Raw genomic sequence first — 20971 nt, 5'->3', positions numbered from 1 at the left:
ACTTCTAAACAGAGCTAGACCTTTGTATGGCTCATGTACTTCATTTTCCCAACTATATAACTGGTAGGAAAACAATCCCTTGGAGAGGCAACAAGAGTCACTCACAACCTTTCACTTTTTTCCCATTCTTCTAAAATAAAAAATCCATTTGCAAAGCACTTCTCATCTTGTTTTGCTAATACATTAAAATTTCTCCTTCAAGCAGAGAGGAGCCTGGAGCAAGATTTAAGGAGCCAGCTAGGTGGCATGTTGTTTTTTAATGGCACTCACATACAGATTCTTACATCCAGACCTCCAGAAATATATCAAAGCATTTTCAAACTCTATAAAGTTTCCATTCAGTGGCAGAAGGAGGATACCATCCGTGGCTGAGACAAGCAGAGCAGCTGTCCTAACCCTCCGCCAGTGTGCAGGATGGTGAAAGCTTCCAGAGAGGCTAGCATTATGGGGACAGGTGGAGGGGAGCGTCCCTCAAGAAATCCCAGATTGCAGATGTCTTATTGCTCATCTGTTCTCAGGGCAATGTTTCTCAATCTTAGAAATGAAAGGACACTTAGAGCAAAAATATTAATGGGTTTATTTTTTTTTTATTTAAGCTTCAAATTAATATTTAGAGACATATGGAACAACCTAGCTGATAATGGGTTCATTAATGAATGAAGATGCTGCTCAGTCTGTCTAAGCCAACGTTTAACAAGAAAAGAATGAGTCCTTTATAACTATTTAATAACATCTCTAAACATAATTCAGTACACTAATTACAGCTACTTCCCTATTTCTGTACAGAGTCAGTAAATTTCATATATTTTTAAGAAACTTCCCTCCCTGCAAAAATGGAAGGGCTATGGAGAACATGGAAGAGATAGTTTGTGATGGAGCAGAAGGCATCCAATTGACTCTGCATATATGCTAATAAAGGTTATTAAGATCACTGTCATTTATTTAACAGCATGTCAGAATTTGTGGGCTCTGTGAGTTCCATGCTGTATAAACTCAGTTTGTACCCTCTAGCAGTAAAATCTGAGAATAAACTAGCACAATGAGAGATCATCTGTGTCATGATCATGTTAAGCATATAAATATTTACACCATTTCTTTTGCGTTTGTGGGTTCTTCTGATGAAATGAGTAGAGACAAGTGAGGTCTAATTACAGTTTGGAAACAGTTCAGCCTTCTCCAGAGTCTAGTCAAAGGCTAGACAATGCTCCTGGCACTGTAGCTAATGCAGAATAAAACCACAAAAGAGAAAACTAGATGATGCTGGTGAAAATACAGAAAATCAACTGACAGAAGAGGACAAAGAGCTGGATCCACAATAAGGATCCACCACAGATTATTTTGTGTAAAAATACTGTACATCTGGAGAGGTTTTAATACATAGAGAAATGTATCAGACATTTTATACTCAATTTATTTTCAAACTGCCACTTTTTTTCCCCCCCCAACAATTGTAGAACCTTTCTTCTGCCATCCATAAAATTACTTCAGATGGCTATTGTAACATCAAAGCAGGGCTAAGAAATTGAAAAAAGAAAACACTCAGCACACCGGGTAGAAAGGCTAGGCTAGGAAGCCAGACCAGACCTCTGGAGCCATACAGAAAGCAAACTGCCATGAGAGGGTGCGAGCGAGGTGATGGGAGGGAAGCGGCATGGTGCGATGAGGCGGCGATGCAATGAGGCACAGGCTGCATGGTGCTATGAGGCGCAGGCTACACGGTGCGATGAGACACAGGCCACATGGTGCGATGAGGCGCAGGCTACACAATGCGATGAGGCGCAGGCTGCAGTGCGATGAGGCGCAGACCGTGCGGTGCGATGAGGTGCAGGCCGCACGGTGCGATGAGGTGCAACGAGGCGCAGGCTGCACGGTGCGATGAGGCGCAGACCATGCGGTGTGATGAGGTGCAGGCCGCACGGTGTGATGAGGCGCAGGCCGCACGGTGCAACGAGGTGCAGGCTGCATCGTGCGATGAGGCGCAGGCTGTGTGGTGTGATAAGGCGCAGGCCACGTGGTACAATGAGGCGCAGGCCATGCCATAGGGCCTCCCACCCCCTCCGCAGGAGACCACAGCTGCCACTGATGGTGGCCCCAGGCCCAGGGTACAGCTCAGCGGGGGTGAGACACAGGCCGGGCTCAGGGGTTGTAGGGACCGCTGGGGGCTGCTGCCACAGATGAGAAGTACTGCAGGAACTGGACCAAATGGAGCAATGAGAAAATGAGGAATCAGGCGGGGACAGAGAGATGAGCAGCTAGGGAAGCCCTGCATGAAGGTGCCAAGTAGGCAAGACTAACTGCTTCAGAGCTAAAATGAGCTAATTCATAGCTCGAGACAAAGGGAAAGAAATGTCATTAACATTAAATGTAAAATTAAATTCATTATATTAAACATAAATGAAATGAAAATAAGAAATGAACTAAAAAAAAAACCAAACCGGGGAGCCTAGAAGAACATTTTATTTAAAATCCTTGTAGCCTAGACAGAGTATACCAGGTAGCAAAACACAAGGGACAGTGTTTCTTACAGAAATACAAATGAAACTTCATACTTTCAAGAAGTACCTCTGGAGGAAGAGAGATTTCACTCTCCAGGTAACCAAAACTTTCCTGAAAGACAGAAAACACCTTCTCACTCTCAGATAGACTCCAGATAGGGGTCTTGCCCTGATAGTTTACGTTCTCCCTTCCCCAAAACTACACAGCAACCTCCACAGTCTTTGCCTTGCTCACATACCTAGACTACCATGGCTGCACCATTTCTGCTGTTTACTTTCTTATAGTTGGTATATTCAGGGAGTCAAACCTTTTCTGTGCATAAGATGCAGCTGTGATTATCAGTATATTAAAATACAATTAAAACAATATAGTGGCTGCTAATTTTGAAAAAGTGCATGCAGCTTTCTAGATGGTGTTAGATATCTTTCAAAGACAGAGAAAAATAAACCAAAGCAAATAAAGCAACTTTAGCCATAGAGAAACTGGACTGCTAACATAACTCTGGTTTCAGGTTTATACTTCATCCTTATACCACTTAGGGCTTGGGTCCACATAGGAGTTAAAGATACCTCATTTGATGACTTTCATTCAGTGAAATGTTCTAAAAGCCACGTGCAAGGTAGCAGTTCTTGCTATTTAAAAACTAGTAGAAAAAGTAATTTACAAAATTTTGCCTTATACTACATATCCTTGAATATATATCCTATGTTTTTGCTGAGGTAATGTTTTAAGTCTAGTTTAAGATTAGGCCAAATGGAGACTGTCATGCATATGCTACACTGCTGTCTTCACACAAGATCTCAAATTATATTAGGAGATTCTAAAATAGGTGTAAGACTGAGCCAGAAGACTGTGTTGAGCTGTATAGTTTAAGTATTCTGAAATACAAACATGTTCAGATCATTTAGAATTACAGTTCAATAATTTCAGCACAAGGTGCCAAATTTTCGAAGGGTTTCCATAGCTGCACCTGCAATATTTTTAAGGCATATGTTCGCACTTGAGAGAAACAGACTGAATACTCAGACATATATATGTGTCTGTGTGTCTCTGTGTGTATCTTTTCATTTATATAAAACCAGGCTGTTATATTCCAAAGAAAAAAAATTAAGATGACTTCCAAAATTTAAACCAGAATTACACTTCTTATTATTGAATACCAAAGAATTTCACTAGTACTAACAAAACACTGCATATATTGCATCCTGGGAGATGCAAAGAGGTACATACATAACATTGAGATTAATTGTTCCAGTACAAGCCAGGCACATACTGAGCAAGCATTAGCAGAAGCACAGGCATCAGGCTGGGGCTCCCCAGCAGCAGAGAAATGTTCAAAAATGGGTGGTGGAGGCCACTGACATAGGTACAGGGCAGGAGCACCTGGCATACAAGGAGGGGCTGACAGAGGAGTGTTGGTTCAGCCCGGTAAAGACAAGAGGAAACAGAGGGCTCATATAATTACAGAACGGAAGTTGGGAGTTTGCAGAGGCTCCAGATCTCTAGTCCAACTCTCTGCTCAGTCAGGGCTGGCTCGTGCAACTTGCTTAGGGCTTGTCACATCTGTAATAGCTTCAAGGGTGGAGATACCATGAACTGTCCACACAACTTGACTCCAGATCACCCTTATAGAAAGACTTCTCCTAACGGGAATTTCTTCAACTGTGCAATTAAATACTTGTAGACAGCATTAATTTCTCTTCTTAAAGCCAAGAAGACTTCAGTGGGACTTGGCTTATACAGAGACTGGAGGTCCTGCTGTATAATCTCGGAGTGAGCAAAAGTAGCCTTAAAGTCAGGCATGAACTTCTACTGTGAAAACAGTGAAACTTTTGGATCAGTTGGTAGATGTGGTAGGTGCTGCATGACAACTAAATGTGCAATTTTTTTTCAGTGGGCCCATGTCAGCATGACCGTCATTAAGCAAAACATTTCACTTTTTCACAGATCTTCACAAAGTGAAAGAGTCACCAAAGATCCATGTCTCCACCAGCATTTTTGCATTTGACATCAAACAGTTTTCTTACAAGAGTCTGTCATGCACCATTGCGAAATATCTTCAAGTTCTTTAGTTTGCAGTTTTTTAAGGCTGTTTATGAATCTGTGATATGCCAACTCACAGGAAAACAATCATGCCAAAACAGGCTTCAAACTAGAACAAAAGGCTTAGAGGGAGCACAGCTTTCTTTCTTGAATGTAGTCAGTGAGGAGAGGGAAAAGCAGAATATGATCAGAGAAAACTATATTGTAATCTTTAATGGAAGGTGTAAAAAAATATACCTATTTTTCAGTTAGGCCATTAATAAAATGTTGTATAATTTCTTTGCTCCTTCATCAGTAAAGCACTCTTAAGAGGTAGACAGGAACGTGAAGAATGAGTAAGATAGCTGTACCTGTGGTCCCTGATAGGACACAGGGCAGAAGCATTACTACAAGGCTAACCTGTTAAGTCTAGCCATTGGTGGCAGCAGCCCAGCATGTCATTTAATGAGATAATGAGTTTGAATGTGACAGCTTTCTGATGGATGAGGGTTTGTTTCAAAACCCTTTACTTCTTTTCCAGGCTCAGGACTGCTAAGCATGCTGTACAAATACAGCATATATAAATTCTTACAAAGTTTAAGTAAGGCCTCTCACAAGAATGCTTTGCACAACAATTGACAGCAATGGGAGAAAATTGCCATAGAAAATCCCCATGCACAAAGACATGTTGGCAGGGTGTATAGGGGTGACATTTATCAACGCTAATGGTCACAGTTACTTACAGAGAAAAATTAGGCAAAAAAAGGAGAAGAAAGTGCTGTGGTGTCCTCAGAGGAAAATCCTTCCAGCCAGGTGTAGCTGTCCTCCCTCATGCAGCAGGTGATATACCTCAGAACACTTTCTCATATTAACACTGCAGGTTTTCATCAGGACCTGTTTGAAGTCCCGGCTGGCTGTTCATGATCATGCTGCTGTTACCACTGGCAGGAGCATGCTCTGGTGTGGGCAGGTGCTGCATGCCTGGCCAGCTGATGAGCTTTGTGCAGTTGCATTACCGAGTCTCCAAATGAAAGCCAAGAGCTGCTGCTGCAGGATTGGGAAAAGGGTAAATGAATCTGATGCCATCAGCAGCCACTTCCCATGAGAACCTGCCATGACAAGAGCACAGTGGTGGGAATGTGCAAGATCATGAGGCCAACAGCTTATCAACAGCAGTGTGGGAACAACATAAGAAAAATAATGCACTGGAGGCTCTGGGAAACAATGTTCCTGCAGCCAGGGTGAAAGGGTACAGAGCTGTGAGCAGAAGGCAGCTGTGAGGCTGCAGGTAAAAGCACCCAAGGCGCTGAGCAGCAAAGCAGCACCAGTGCCAGAAAGAGAAAGGGATGGTTATGGGTTCACTGCCATTAAAAACCCACAGGGCGGTCTGCCTCTGACATCCATGGAAATCAATGAGGAACAAAGCGTGCTCAGCCTATAAACTAGTTCTGACTTAAGCCTCATCACTTTTTCTTATTCAAATATCAAAGAAGTGGCTTCCATCAGTACTGCAGCTGACTGGGTTAGATTTGCTGATTAGCAGAGTGCTAGCACGTGTGGGTTACTTGTGCAGTAGGTAGGTATTGCTTCTTGGTAATACCTACCTACTGCACAATCTGCAACCCATCACTTGCCTGTAGGTCAACTTTTAGGTGTGGAACGCACTCTTCCGTACAAGTCTATTTTGTGTCTAGGTCACTTTTGCAAAACAAGGAGAAAGGAATAACAACAACAACAAAAAAAGATAAATACTACAGAGACAAGAATCAAAACAAAGGAGGAAAAAGGGAAAAATTATTTATTCAATAAGTTCTCCAGAACTAAAATGTGATAAGAAAAATTCAATTACTTATGAAGTCCAACATAAACAGTAGAAGCTGAATAGTGCTGTGCATGGTTAACTTGACTAGCTTGAAGCTATTTGAGGAAAAAATAAATCTTGCTTCAAAACTTTTTTTCCCCAAAATTTTCATTTATTTACTTGATGCAGGGCTATGTGACAGAAAAGTTTATTTTCAGGAAAGGAAGTTTCCTCATCAGTGTGATATGTGCTAAATGAGGATTGAGGTAGAGAAAAGCTGCCTGCACCAAGGGGATGAAATCAGAGTGTGGAAACCAAAGCATTCATGTAAGTACCTCTCATGTAAGGGAGATAATTTCATGAATCCAGTGATACTCCAACTTGAGCAAATGGGGGCCTGAAAGACCAGCTGTAGTACGTGCTGCATGTGAGCACTGAGGGTCGGTTACCACCAGGATCCCCCAAGTGTTTGTATCTTTAAAGATCTATCTATTTACATCCATTTTTACTCTGTGCTGTGGACAGTATCTCGGTATCTGAATAGTAACTCTTGCCTGCAGGAAATAATATGTTTAAAAATATTTGTATTGTAACAACTACCTGTCTAACAGTTACCTCCTGGTAAAAGCAACCAGCAAAACTCTTGCCACAATATAAACCCAGTAACTGCGAAGCAAGAATGCCTAGTTGAGGAACAGAGTTTGATACAGAGCAACACATGCCAAAATGGATGCTTTCCCCACAGAAAAGCTTTTTCAAAATGCCATCACTTCATCAGATCCTGGTAGTACTAAAGACTGGAACAGCCTCCCCAGGGAAGTGGTCACAGCACCAAGCCAGTCAGAGTTCAAGGAGTGTCTGGACAATGGTCTTAATCATATCGTTTAGCTTTAGTTAGTCCTGCAAGGAGCAGGAGTTGGACTTGATGATCCTTATGAGTTCCTTCCAACTTGAAATGTTCTATGATACTGTGTGAATAAGCCTGGAGGTATATTCATGCCATCAGCATTGCAGGGTAACGAAGCTAGGTCGCGAGGTAAACATACTCTGCTGCTTTTGGCTCTAAACTGTGGTTAAGAGCATTTATAGTACAGTGTTGCCTGCTGTGTTAAACATGTGCTTAGATTGTAAACCAGTGGATCTGAAGGACATGCATAGTTTTGTAAGCAGCTGCTGTTGGGCTGACTCAAGATCTTACTCTCCTTACTGTGCCACTCTATTCAGGTCAAAGTCTCCAAGCCTCAGCACACAGAAGACTCTTTAACTAGTGTCCATAGTCAACAAATTTTCATAAAGCCTTGATTGCCTTGTATCGTGCTTGAACTAAGAGAAGCAAACCTCTGCTTGGAGAATTAAGTCACATTAAATCACATCCAGGGCCTGCAAACATTTGCTAGCATCCCAGCATTCAGAAAACAGGTACACAATTTTCAGCCAGCTCCCTTTATATTACAGAATGAAATGTATGTGTTGGCATTCAGAGTTTTAATAACTAGTCTCGGTGTGTGTACAGAGCAGCAGATGTTATAAAAATCTGTTGTGAAAAATACTGCTGAGCGGGCTAACCAAAAATCTGCAGCACTGTATTAAAGACTGGGTGAAGAAGAAAAGGGAGACCAGAAAGAAATCAGCAAGAATTGGTGGATTTGTGCACAAACTATAATGAGATACCACAGCCAATGTTAAGTGTGAGAGGAAATCACTTTCACAGCTATCAGATCTAAAATAGACAAAAGTGATTAGAAAATAAATAATAACAACCTAAAAACAACCTTGTACCACTTTTAAATTAAAACCTAGCTGTCATCACAGAGTCTGCAACATTTGTAGAGGGAAAAACATTAAGCCCTGAAGGAGCCATTTGAACCATTTGCAAGGAAAGAATCAGATAGAGTTGATGGTTTCAATGAATTAATATATTCAGAGTCACCAGCATAATTAGTGTAACTAATACGGACACTGGGAGCGACACTGCATCTGCAGAAGGGGGATGTAAGGAAATGAAGAGAGGGGGCAGAGGAAAGGGGCTGATTGGGAAAAAACGATGAACTGGATCGTCTTTCTCTTTCCTGACATCCCCTCTGTAGCCTCCTCGCCCTCTTTTCTGCCCCGTGGGAGCTCACTGCTCCTTCACCTGCCAGCGGCCCTGGGAGAAGTGTGCCAGAAGCGTGTGGCTGAGGGGAGGTTTCACGGTATCTGTTTGGACATGGGGTGCTTCTGCCTCGGACCCTGCTCTGGCCCCGGGAGAGCCAACTCCACCACCAGCCCCAGTCACCCATGGCCACCATGGGCAATGCTGCGTTTCCCCCAACTCCTGCTTGCAGGCCCCCAACCACTCCTGCAGCTGATGGGGCCACCCAACCTCACACCTGTTTCCCATGTTTCCAGCACCTGCTCAGCACCACAGCTGCTCATTGTCCCTGCTTTCCTCCTCTCAGACCGCCTGTTCTCTCAGGCACACCTCCATGAAATGCCATTACACCAAACTCAGTTTTTTCGGCAGCCTGCTGAAGCCTGACAGGGCATGGCTGTGCTTCCATGGGTGCAATTTGGAATTTAACCCACAATAAATGCAAGGTGATGGTCTTATGTGACCAAAATGTTCTATACACCGGCAGACTAGAGCTCTAGCTCATTTCTGTTGCAATGGATTTGCTACAAATAATTAGAAGTCAACTGAAAAATAGATCTTTTTGAGAAATACATAGATATAAATGACAACTTGGCTACATAATTTCCATCTTCATGTGAAGGGAAAGGTTTATGCCAGTCATGCTATGGTTTGTTCTCATCACTGTGGTCATCACCTTTCCTTTTCAAGCCAGTAGAGGTACACATTGTTGTGGTTTTCTTTTTCTCCTGACCATAAAGTTAAATATTTTTAAACTTTCTTAAGAAGTTAAACACCTCACCTTATTTTCCGTATCTCCCATCTTATACAGGCCTGGGTGTGGCAAGTAAAAGGCACTGTAGTAGGTAGGATTTCTTTGCATATTTCAAAAGACAAAAAACAATTAAAAGAGTAAGTGGCAGCTAAATTCTAAGCATTCAGTGTACAGAGGCAAGACCACTTTCTTAGGAACCAGCGCTACCTACAGACTCAGAGGACACAACAGAGATGCTTTTGAACATGATGGAAATGGCGTCATTTAGAATCATGAACCAATGGTGGGGTAAATATGGTTTTGAAGTTATTTGATTTTGCTGTCCTGACCAGAGTGATGCAGAGATTACTGCTGGGGGTAATGGAGGACTGTACCAGGCAAATGGAGCCATGCAGTGAAACCCATCAATCTTCTGAAAACAGCAAGGGTGGCAACACGTCAAATGAAAAACAGAAGTTAAAAAGAAGACATCGTTATCACATTGTCACAGAGCATCCCTGTTAGCTTCAGCTGTCATGTTTACCCCAAAATCAAAGACAGAAAAGGTCAGAGAAGTTGAACTGCTCAGGTCTTCCTGTAGGTGCAGTGAGTGGAATTGGAGCAACAGTTAGCTAGAGGTCACTGTTGTGTGGCGTATGGCTTTTACATGCAGGTATATTTGTTATTGAATATGTTGCAAAGAAATAGTTGTCTCATTAGAAGAATACTGCTGACAGCTTTTAGTAGGACAGTCTGTCAGCAAGGTGGTAAGCAATTCTGCCACAAGCTTTTGGCTACAAACAATGCATAACCATTGTACTTGTCAGATATGTTGCATGCTCAGGGGGCTAGAAATAACTTAGGACATTTAATTCCAGCACAGCAGGACTAAACCATATTGCCCACAGGAAAGTTCCCTTTTTGTATTACCTGTTGCCAGCATTGGCATTAGATTCCTGTAAAGCACAACGAGCCTCATGTTCCCAAAGGTCTTTTGGTACAAGCAGTGTGCAACGGATCACAACCAACGCCAGCTGGTCAACTATATGGAGCCTGTTACAAGTCACAGAAAATAGTAGGTGTCTAGCATCACAGCACCCCTTGGTACCCAGGATAATAATCCTGCAGTCTAAAGCACAAGTCACTCACGCTTACATTTCCCCTTTGAAAAACCGGTATGTTTAATCCCAGAGAGGAAGGGAAAGAGCAGGGCCATTCTTAGAAAACAAATTGTTTTTTCCTCAGACATATGCTACCATCAAACCCAAATGGAGATATCTTAAATAAGCTTTCTTGGCTGGGGAGCTCAAACCAACGATTGTACCTCCTGCCAAGTTATGTACAACCTGTGAGGAATACAAATACAACCTTTGGATAAAAAAGCAGCTGAAAGTTTTGGATATAATCCACTCAATGAAGGAAATTTGAAGGATGGAGTTACTACCCTGTATTAGTCTCTTTTCTTTATTCCGTCCTCATCTTTTCATTGCTAATAGCTAGAAATGTACACATACACCCCTGAGAGAACTACTGATTTATCTTTTATTTATTAATGTATGATTATCTAAACTTAAAAATAATAAAATAATAATTTTATTTATTAATTTATGATTATCTGAACTGCCTCACCTTTATAACCTTTAAAGTTATAACCTTTTACTGTCACTTTCTGTGTAGAGCTGAATAAATTGCATCAGTGAAAGTGCAACTGGCAGCAACACCTTTGCTTCCTATACACACAGGAGATGTTCAGCTCGCACCTTCTGACAAAGTGGGATTCGCAGAAGCCTGGCAGCCTGCTCCACACCATGGGAGGCTCAGAGGCTGGTATACCTCTGGTTAGCAAGAGTGCACCGCTGTCTTGCAGTGGGGGATGCTGATGGCCACACTGCACCACAGGGCACCATCTCATGCTACCTCTGCTGCTCCTAACTCCACCTCCTATTGTAGTTGTGAGATGCTCAGCCCAAAATGCTCCAAAGCTGGAGCTGGCCTAACACTGGGCATCCCAGCCTAGTGGGGAGACACGCAGCAGTGACCCTCTTCCTCCTTTTTTCCTCACTTCTTCCTCACTTCAGCAGATTTCTAGTGCCTACATATTCAGGGGTCGAGACTCGAAACAAGCTTCTGAGCCAACGTGCTGGTACTGAAAAGGAAGACCTGAGCCCAAAAGGGAGCCAGAGGCCAGCTGAGGCTTACAGCATGGGCTCAGCTCCCAGAGGAAAGCAGGGATGCCAGTCTTACGGGCTGCCCTGGCCTCCTCCAGGTTTAACTGCAGTGCGGGTAGGTTTGGTGCTTTTGCCCTTTGTGGGTAGCAACACACAAAACAGCGGGTTGTCCTTCAGTGACTTGTATATATCATAGAGGTATGAGAGTTTTGAAGGGTTTTTATTGTTATCCTCTGACATAGAAGCTGCTGTAAAGTCTTTATGAAAATGCCTACACCAGGTGTTGTACTGTGGGAAACTATGTTACCCTAGAGAAAAAAAGTCCAAGCCTTTATTTAACTAATTTTCCTCTACAGAAAAGTAAGGAGATTCAGAAAAACTGGTATTAATTTAATGAAGTGTTTTTTCTCAGTTTCTTCCAGTCTTTTAGCTGCAATGATAAGACAATAATTAAAATGGAGAATAAGTAAATCCTGTGTATACAACCCTGTGATTTAAGGAATGATGCCGAGGAAAAATATTACAATTTTTCCCATGCTCAAGTGGCCCAATTAACAGATTGAGTTTTAAGTAAGGTCACAGTGCCCTCTGCTGAAATATAAAGCCCTACATGAAAAAATAAACATTAAAAAAAAACCAAGCTAGCATAAGAATACCATAATTCAATATATAAATTATAAAAATAGTTTTGAAATGCTATTTGGGACCTTAGGCTTTCCCCTTTACAGTAATGTAGTTGGGAACTATTTTGGTTCCAGCTTTGTTGCTCTGCTATCTAAACAGTGCAGCATGGCTCGTGACAAAAACCTCAGAAAGCATTGCTCACATTACTGATACAGACACAAATGCTAGTGGAAATATTTTTCCCTTACAGAGGAAAGAAAGAGTAAACTGGTGGTTGTCTCTCAAAATAGGTAGTAGAAAGTCTGAAAACTTGATTTTTATCAATGTTCTGTAGATCATATCTCTACTAAGTTAGTGTTTAACCTTGCCCTTCCATTGGAAGAGGAAGGGTTAATAATAAGCATCATTTTGCTGGCTGCCTTTTCTCTTAATGGGTGTGGGAAACCACGATGACTAAGAACAGGAGAAAGAAGAACATCTAATGGACGTTTAAAGCTGAACTAATGTTGACACATGAGTTTTAGACATTTGACATCTGAAGAAAAACTGATTAGGGAGCAAGAACTTTGGAACAGGCAAGGAAGAAAGACTGAGATGACAGTAGTGGAAATTACCTCTTCTGATACTCTGTGCCAGGAAAGGCATGGGGCCTGCACAGTCTTTAAAGAAGATACGTAGGCACCAGGTTAGGAATAAACAGCTCCGTAAGGTCTGATTTGACATTTTTGGAGCAGACTGCTATTGCAATTATCAGCTGGCACAAATACCCCAATGCAGTTGCGGTCCTCTCTCTCCGTCTGTAGCTTTCAATCTGATACTGAAAGGCTGAAGTGATCTTTATTGCCATGCCAATCTGCTCTTTAGAGTCCACAAACTAATAGCTATTACTTTGATGGATGCATAGCTATAAAAGAAAAAAATCTAGTGGGCAAAGAAAACTAGACTCCTACCTCCCAACTCAGTTCAATTTCTCCTAATCTTTAACGCATTGTTGCTGTACTTATTCAAGAGGTAATAGCTTTTGAGGTTTTGTTGTCGTGCTTTTAATTACAATGTAAAATGGCAAGACAGCTATGGCAGAGCTATCTGAGGCCATCTTCGCTGGTTGATTAAACCATGATCCTCAGTCATGCTGAGAGACAGCCTCAGATTTGACTCAACAGCCCACTCACAGGTTTTTGTTTGAAGATGGACATCCATTGATTTTCAGTGGGGAACATCTGGAATTTAACACTCAAGATGAAGTGGGAGCTAAAAGGCAAGAAAGTATCTTCTTCGGTAATTTGTGCTGTCTCTTTTAATCCTTCCCTCACTTCACCAGTGCTCCCACCCAAGATACTCTTTCATCTGTGCTCACAACAACCCATGCTTTACATTTCTTAGTGTGAAGTTTGGCAGATAGCTCCAACTAAGTTCACCCAGAGGTTATTCTAATTCCCTCTATTGAGATTTCAATTTAGAGGATGCCATTAAACCATTAATTAAAGTGACCCCCTTTTAATTATAGCAGCTTCACCTTAATCAGTTAATGTGAAGTCAAGCCTGCCTTTATTGCTTTGCCTGGCAGGGAGATCTTGTTAAGAGGATACAATATCTGCTGGATGGGTGCCAAGTAGATTTATTTGGCACTGCCTCTACTGGATCCAAGCGCACTGAGGCTGCCAACACCCCAGCAAGTGACTGCTCCTCCCAGCCTGGCTCCTATCAGCTCACTGCCACAGGCTGTCGCTGAGACACACCAAAACCACCTTTTGCAAAAAAGTGCAGGCCTCCCAGGATCTGACATACCCTGTAGTAGATAATGCTCCTCAAAGGCTCGAGAAAAGCTGTGTTTCAAGAAGCCTCACTCCAAAACGCCTCACTTCAGAAGTATTTGGCTACAGATTCTGTTCTATTTCTGGACTGCTCAGCCACATCCCTTCTCTCCTGGGCTGCTGGCTCCAGCCAAGCAGGTGTGACTTCTCTAGTGGGAGCTTGTGCATGTTTCTTCTGAGTTTAAGACCACAATATGCTTGGGAAGGCTTTTTCTGCATCTGTTGGCAGTATTTGTAAAATCATTAGGGGTAAGATTTTGTTTTGCACATCGTAACACTTCTTACTTCAGAAGCATTAGCTAACTGGAGGTACAAAAATTAACTTTCTTCAGTCAAAGCACTCTATAGCCTTGTGCTAATCTTCTCTTGAACAATTTCCTTCATAAAAGAACTTCTCTTTTTCTGGTAATCTCTCGGGGAAATTCATTTTCATAGCAAAGATATTCAGCTGCCTGCATTTTTTTTTTTTTTTTTTTGCATTTTTTTTCCATAGCTGGTACCTTTTGATCAAAGTATGTTAGGATGAGAGCATGCATTACTCTCTATGTGAATCAGAGGTGACAACTGTGTTGAAAACTGGAGCACTTGCTTCTCTGCAGCTCTGCAATAAATTATGCTGTGGCATGACAGAGGAAGGAAATCAGTAGCTTGCTTTGTTTGTTCTGCCACTGCATTGGCCTAATACACTCTGTTCCCTGGCCCCTTTTACGGAAGAGCTGTTTCCTGCACAGGAACCCATGCCTGTTTGTGACGTACTTCAACTCAAAAAGAAAAATCATTCCAGCATTTACACGTTTCTTTCCTAAACTCATCCTCTTCCATGATGAATCAACTCTCTTTCTGGATTATCTGTGATGTCTCCGCATTTTCTCTGGGACAGACTGTACACACCCAATGAATAAACCTTTCTAGATAAGCTTCAGCTACTTGGCTGGAAATTAAGCTATATATATATATATATAATATATATATATATATTTCATTTAATATTTTTATTAATATATTTTATAATTATGTATAATTATTAATAATATATAGTAATATAATATATGGTTTTTATATATAATTTTTATGTCTTATTTTTTCCATTATGTATATTATTTTGTATTTTAAATATATAAATAGTGTTTATATATATATATATATATAATTACTGCCTTGGATTTCATAACCAGTCCTTGAAGATCTGGGTACCCCAATCCTAATGCATTATGTACATCCATGTGAACTGCATTTTCTTGGTACCAGTATAATTGGCTTCCCATCTTCAAAAAAAAATGTATAGCTGTATCCATGCAACTTACCTGTCTCACATGAAAAATAAGGTGCAAATGTATCAACTAGGAAAGATGCAAACATCTGCAAAAAAGTCAGTGAACACACACAAAACCCAGACTTCTCTCTACCCACTGTTACATTGGGAAGGAGTTTTGTACAATTTTTTGGTCTCAAAAATCTCACTGGTGGCTCCTCTGCATGTAGTTGGGTTCATTAATTGCATAAGAAGAAGTTTTAAAGATCCAGTGTAAGAATCTGGTCTGCAAGAAGTAGAAGTTAAAGCAGGAGTTAACAGACTACAGAAAGAAAAGCAGAATTAACCTCTTTAGGTACAAATCGCCAAATTACTTCTGCAACAATTCTCATGAATAAAAAACCACACTTGCATTCAAATACTTTTTGCTGTGACCTTAAGCTTACATAGCTGCTTATTCACACATTAAGTATTTATGGGATGACAACTTAAAAAAATTACAAAGATGTCAAGGGTAATGAATGTCTTTAGAGATCAAGAATTTGCCTGCATGTATATGGTTGTTTCTGTGCCTAATGAGAAATGTCACCTCACTCTGTACTTTCACATCACAGGTATGTTCTAGCAAATGGCATGTCTCTGCTCAACCTGATTAGTTTTGCATTAACCTTCTGAGAATTCTTAATGTTTATTATCAAGATACAGAGTGTTCAAGTCTTTTAAGAATTTGTTCAACTATAGATGTGGATTCACATATTGGGTTTAGTGTATGTCTGCAGAGAGGGAAAACATTATTTTGACTCAAAGCTACAATGTGCTTCTAACAGAGCATTTGCTTCCCTACTAAACCCAGTGTTGAGAGTTTGTATCCTGGAGCCCTCCAGCAACAACCTTCCTAAACAACTTCAGTATAGATCCCTGGCAATTTGCAGTGTCATTTACCCTTTCACAGATCAACAGAAAGCTTTCACAGGCAAAGAGGGGAGTATTTTTGTAATTTTAGGATCTACTTTGGGAAATATATTAATACAGTTATTTACACACTCAGGTGTTAAACACATATAAATCTAGAAACTGCAGTTCACCTAAGACCCTGGTTTACTACTTGTATAATCAGTAACTGTTAGGCATAAGTTTATTACTGTGAACCCAATTTATTAGCTTCATTTTAGAAACTGGCTTGTATGTCAGTAACAACAATGATGTCATGGAGTTTGTGTAGGACTGCCTGAGGCAGCAGAGGGGGAGAGTGTGCGATGACTTAAGTGTGAAAGTAATGAAATTGAAGTATCATAAGAAAAAAACCCAGCCAATTATTCCTATAAAGAGTGCATATCAACATTTCTAAATTTTGTATTGGTAGTCATTCTAATTCTATACTCTGGAGCATAAAGTGTTTAATCTGGTTCATTCAACATAATAGCTATGGAAGAATTTAAACCCGCCCTGACTTCCAGATTACAAAGGTCCTGTTTAAAGCTCAGCCAGCAACACTACACATAAAAAGAGGCAGTGGAGATCAACAATTTTACACAAGTTCTGTGTCATTAATTCCTTCATTTTGGCACCCGTAGCATTCCCATGCCTGATGCTTATTTGCAAAAGATATTTCCATGAATCTGTCTGATCTTGAACATGTTGCTACAGTGTGGGTCACAGGGACCAGAGAATTCAACAGCAGCATATTTTGGCTAATGGCTCTGTTAAAAGAGACAGATTACATTCTGAAACACAAGTCAGTCTGGGTAGACCAAAAAAAAAAGGGTGAGAAAACAGGAAAGGTCCAACCCACTCCCCAAGATGCTTTGGAAATAAGAGTTAATGGAGAAGGATGGACAATTACTCAGAAAAATCCACAGGCAGCAAAACATTGGGAATATTAGAAATGGAAAATTCTACGGGAACAAGATACTTAACCAAAGCAGTATCCCAGCCCTTACAGACTGAGAGGGAAGTGATAAGGAGAACCCTATCCCTACAAAGCAAAAGGAGAAAGGTGTGCATGACTTATAAGGAAGAGACTGCAAATAGATTTTTCTTGAACCTTTATTTGTTTTCTTCCATGTCCAGCTATTAAAGCTTGACATGAGCTCTTATTTTACATTTGTCTGCTAGCAGAAGGAACACAATGGCCATTGTGCATGCTGCTATGATTCATGTGAGTATACATACTTCTAATACTTCGCATTTCACTGTTGTGAAGGACAGAAAAATCTGGTATCAATATAGGAATACTTAAAAGAACATGCTGCCAGATGGAAATTTATATTACACTATTAAAAAAAAAACTATTAAAAAGCATCACTACTGAGTGATGCTCATCATAGAATCACTTCTCAGAAATAGAAATAATATGAGACCACAGATAACTGTGGTGTTGTCAACTATTACTGAGAACATCCACCAGTCATTTGCACTAGAGATGGAAGAAAACCATTAGATCATAGTTCACACCCTGCAGATGGAGTAAACCATCTTCTGCAGAAGAACCTCACAGATATTAAAAAGATGACACATCATCGTCTGAGACCCATCCCTAAAAGCTACAAAACACACCGTGTTTCACACTAGGATCAATTCATGGTGTGTTTTGTATCTGCTGAAAATGTCACTGGAAATGCTGCACAGGGGAAAGGAAGTTCTAACTGTTTATAGCCGTTCTAGTACAGCATTATTACTTATAAACTTGCACACCAAAATAATCCTGAAATATCACTTTATGTTCTGCTTAGAATAAATTACATATAAGGACAGGCCATTGCACGTTATAAGAACATTTCTTCAGAGAAAAATTATAAATCAGGATATTCAGCTGTCACTCCATTCAATTTGGACAAAGATGAGACAAAAGAATTTGCCTCCCAGGCACGGCAAATAATTTGCTTTGTACTTCTAAATACAACAGGAACCAGGAAAGTTTAAAAGTTGGCCTTTAAGGATGGAGTTTATACAGACTGATTACTTTTAAATTTTTCTGTGATATGACCAACCCAGTTTCTCACTAGTACACCAAACACAACAACTAGAAACCTTTCCAGAAAAACACAAGTCTCTAGATTTTTTCAGTATGGGTTAAGGGAAAGACACTAAAGCATGTACAAGATATATATCAGAAGTTAGGCAGATCTCAGGAGCTGCCCAGATTTCTCTCTCCCAAAATTTTTCCTATTGTATTAAAAAACTATTTACTTTTCAGTTTCATCGCATAAAAAAGGAGGGGTGGACCTTCACGACTTGCCAGTCCCACCATTCCCAGTCACACAAGTCAATGACCAGACAAGCTTTTTTCTTTTTAAGCAAGTTAAAATTCTTAATAAAATTTAATATGCAAAATTACAGTACTCCCATATAATTAAAAAGCTTATAAATTTGCTCAAGTCAAAGGTGGCCTTATATCCTTCAATACCGAGTATTATTTAAAAATTTTAACTAACACAAGACACATGAATAAAACAAGGCACTAGAAAAGAAAAATATGCTTGTGAACTCTAGAAAAGGACAGAACTTTCCCATAAGTTCTAGAACAAGTAGGACTAGAAGAGGTGGAAAAGTAATTACTGGGAAAAGCTCACATAAATGCAGTTTTGAAGTTCAGAAGTTACTGCTTTTCTTTGCATATCATAGTTTGGACACTGGGATGACATCAGGATCACCTTAAACACATACAGGTACGACTACCCTTTTGACCTTCGTTGACTGCTGCACCATATGACATAGCTGTCACCAAAACCCACCAAAGCCCAAGAGACTGGGCTTTTCAGTCAGAGCTGGGTGACTGTCCCCAAGTGTACATCCTTCCTAAATAAAGTGCAAAGCTGTTGAGAGGAAGGGCAGGAAACCGCAGGTCTTGCCCCATCACGTCCTGGGTCAGAAGTTACCCCGGGCTTCAGCTGCCACCACAGTCCCACAATACACAGAATTAAGTCTATCTTTTCCTGAAGCATTTCCTTGCCATCATCCCAACTCTTTAGGGATGGGTCTCCAGCCCCACATATTGAGGATTTTCAGTGGTGCCTTTGGCCAGAGAGAGCCTTATTGATAGCACAACTTAAACTGATCCTTGGTCCAAGTAGTTAATTTATTCTTTTGTTGTAGCTTTTTAATTTCTTTACTGAAGAATGACACCATTTGAGCAAGGAATGAAAATCAACCTCTTCGTATACAATGCCTAACCATGAAGAGGCAAGTACAGTGCCTTTTGGACTGGCTTTGGGGCAGAGATGCTTCATTTTTAAGATTGCACCGAGTTTCAAGCACGAGCTGAAAAGCATGTGGTTCAGCCCTTGCAGGCTGCAGCAGCTGGTGTGCTTGGAAAGGAGAGGCTAGGCACATTGATATATTTAACTTCACACATCCACAGCGGCACCACCTCTGGAGATGGCTCGTCTCAAAGCAGAGTCAGCTACAGCTGGTCTTCCACAGACAGAGACTTCGCAGCCTCTCTAGCAATCAGTTCCTGAGCTTGACCACACACTCCGCTGAAGTTTTTCATGTTTATCGCCTGCATTTCGGTGTGTGCCCACTGCCTCTTGTCCTGTGCTGCTGGGCACCATCAAGAATAACGTGGCTTTATCTTCTTTACTCCCGCATGAGGTAGTTATAGACAGGGATAAGATGCCACCGAGTAGACACCAATACCGCGCTGGCCCCACCAAGCAGAAATCACACTACACTCAGTGAGCAGCTCAGACCAGCTTTAAAAGATGACAGGACTTGGAGACAGGCCCGTAACTTCAGTCACCATTAGTGTCTTCTTTCCCAGTATTCCCAACTTGTCTCTGAATGAATAGTAGGTTATACTCCATAAACTTCACAGGTCTATTGATGTTTGAAATAAAATAGTTCACAGTATTCACACAGGACACATTACAAAGCTACTTGATCTAAGAACAGAAGAGACAAAAGATTTTATTGCCTTGTCAGATGTAAAAATTTATTTATGCTATTTATCAAGTGTTTAAATTTACATAAAAGACAACACTTCAACTTCAGGTCCAGTTTTCCATCAGTAACCCCTATATCAAAACACCCTTGACACTTCCAAGTACAATTTTTTTACAAGATGGCTTAGAACAGCAGAATCTCATAAATAATGGCCGACTTCACAAGCCTGAAGGTCACCACCTCATTGTTATTTCTCTGCCGAGTGTGACCCACAGAACAGCGCAAGTCTTAAAACCATTTTAATCCCCAAACACTATGACTACTGCACATCAGAGCATTTAAATCACATTGCCCTGCATTAGTAACACCAAACATTACAGCTAGACTTAAATATTTACCACATCTCTCCCTAACAAAACACACTCCTCCCCCCCCCCCTTTTTTTTTTTTTAATGTAACAGGAATTGTGCATCAGAACAACTGCAAAATACACAATCATCCATTTGGCTTGGTTTCACAATAAAAATAAAATCAGACATCTATTTGTTAACTGTATCTCTCATATTGTGTTCCTTTCCCCTCCCCTCTCACTTCAGAAACTACACTAGACCAGACAGTTTAATTGTAGCACTGAGGTAGCATATTTTAATGGAACAGAATGATAGGTCTTCTACTGTGCCTCCTCTCCTTTAAAGCACAAAACAAATCCCCACAGTTTTTCAACTTCTTTGGAGAAGACAAGCGTATAGTTCATTTCCAACAGCCACTCCATTTCGAATTCAAAGCACAAAGCATCTCTGAATGGCAGATACATTATACCAGCCAGAATGAGTAAGAACGTATACAAGAAGAAGGAACTATGTTTTATGAGAACTATGGTTACATTTTTAGCTCTATGGCACCTATTGTTCCCTGTTATGAAACATATCTTTACAGTCTCTGAAACTTAATTTCAAAGACTAGTATCCTGAAAAAGGGCAGCTGTGACTCAGTTCTTCTAACTGATTTTCACACTGTCTGCAGCAAGGGCCAAATAACTGCAACAA

Source organism: Falco punctatus (genome assembly GCF_963210335.1).
Source record: "Falco punctatus genome assembly, chromosome: Z".
NCBI classification, from domain to species: domain Eukaryota; kingdom Metazoa; phylum Chordata; class Aves; order Falconiformes; family Falconidae; genus Falco; species Falco punctatus.
The sequence above is the reverse complement of the archived record's forward strand: the minus strand, read 5'-3'. Positions refer to the sequence as shown.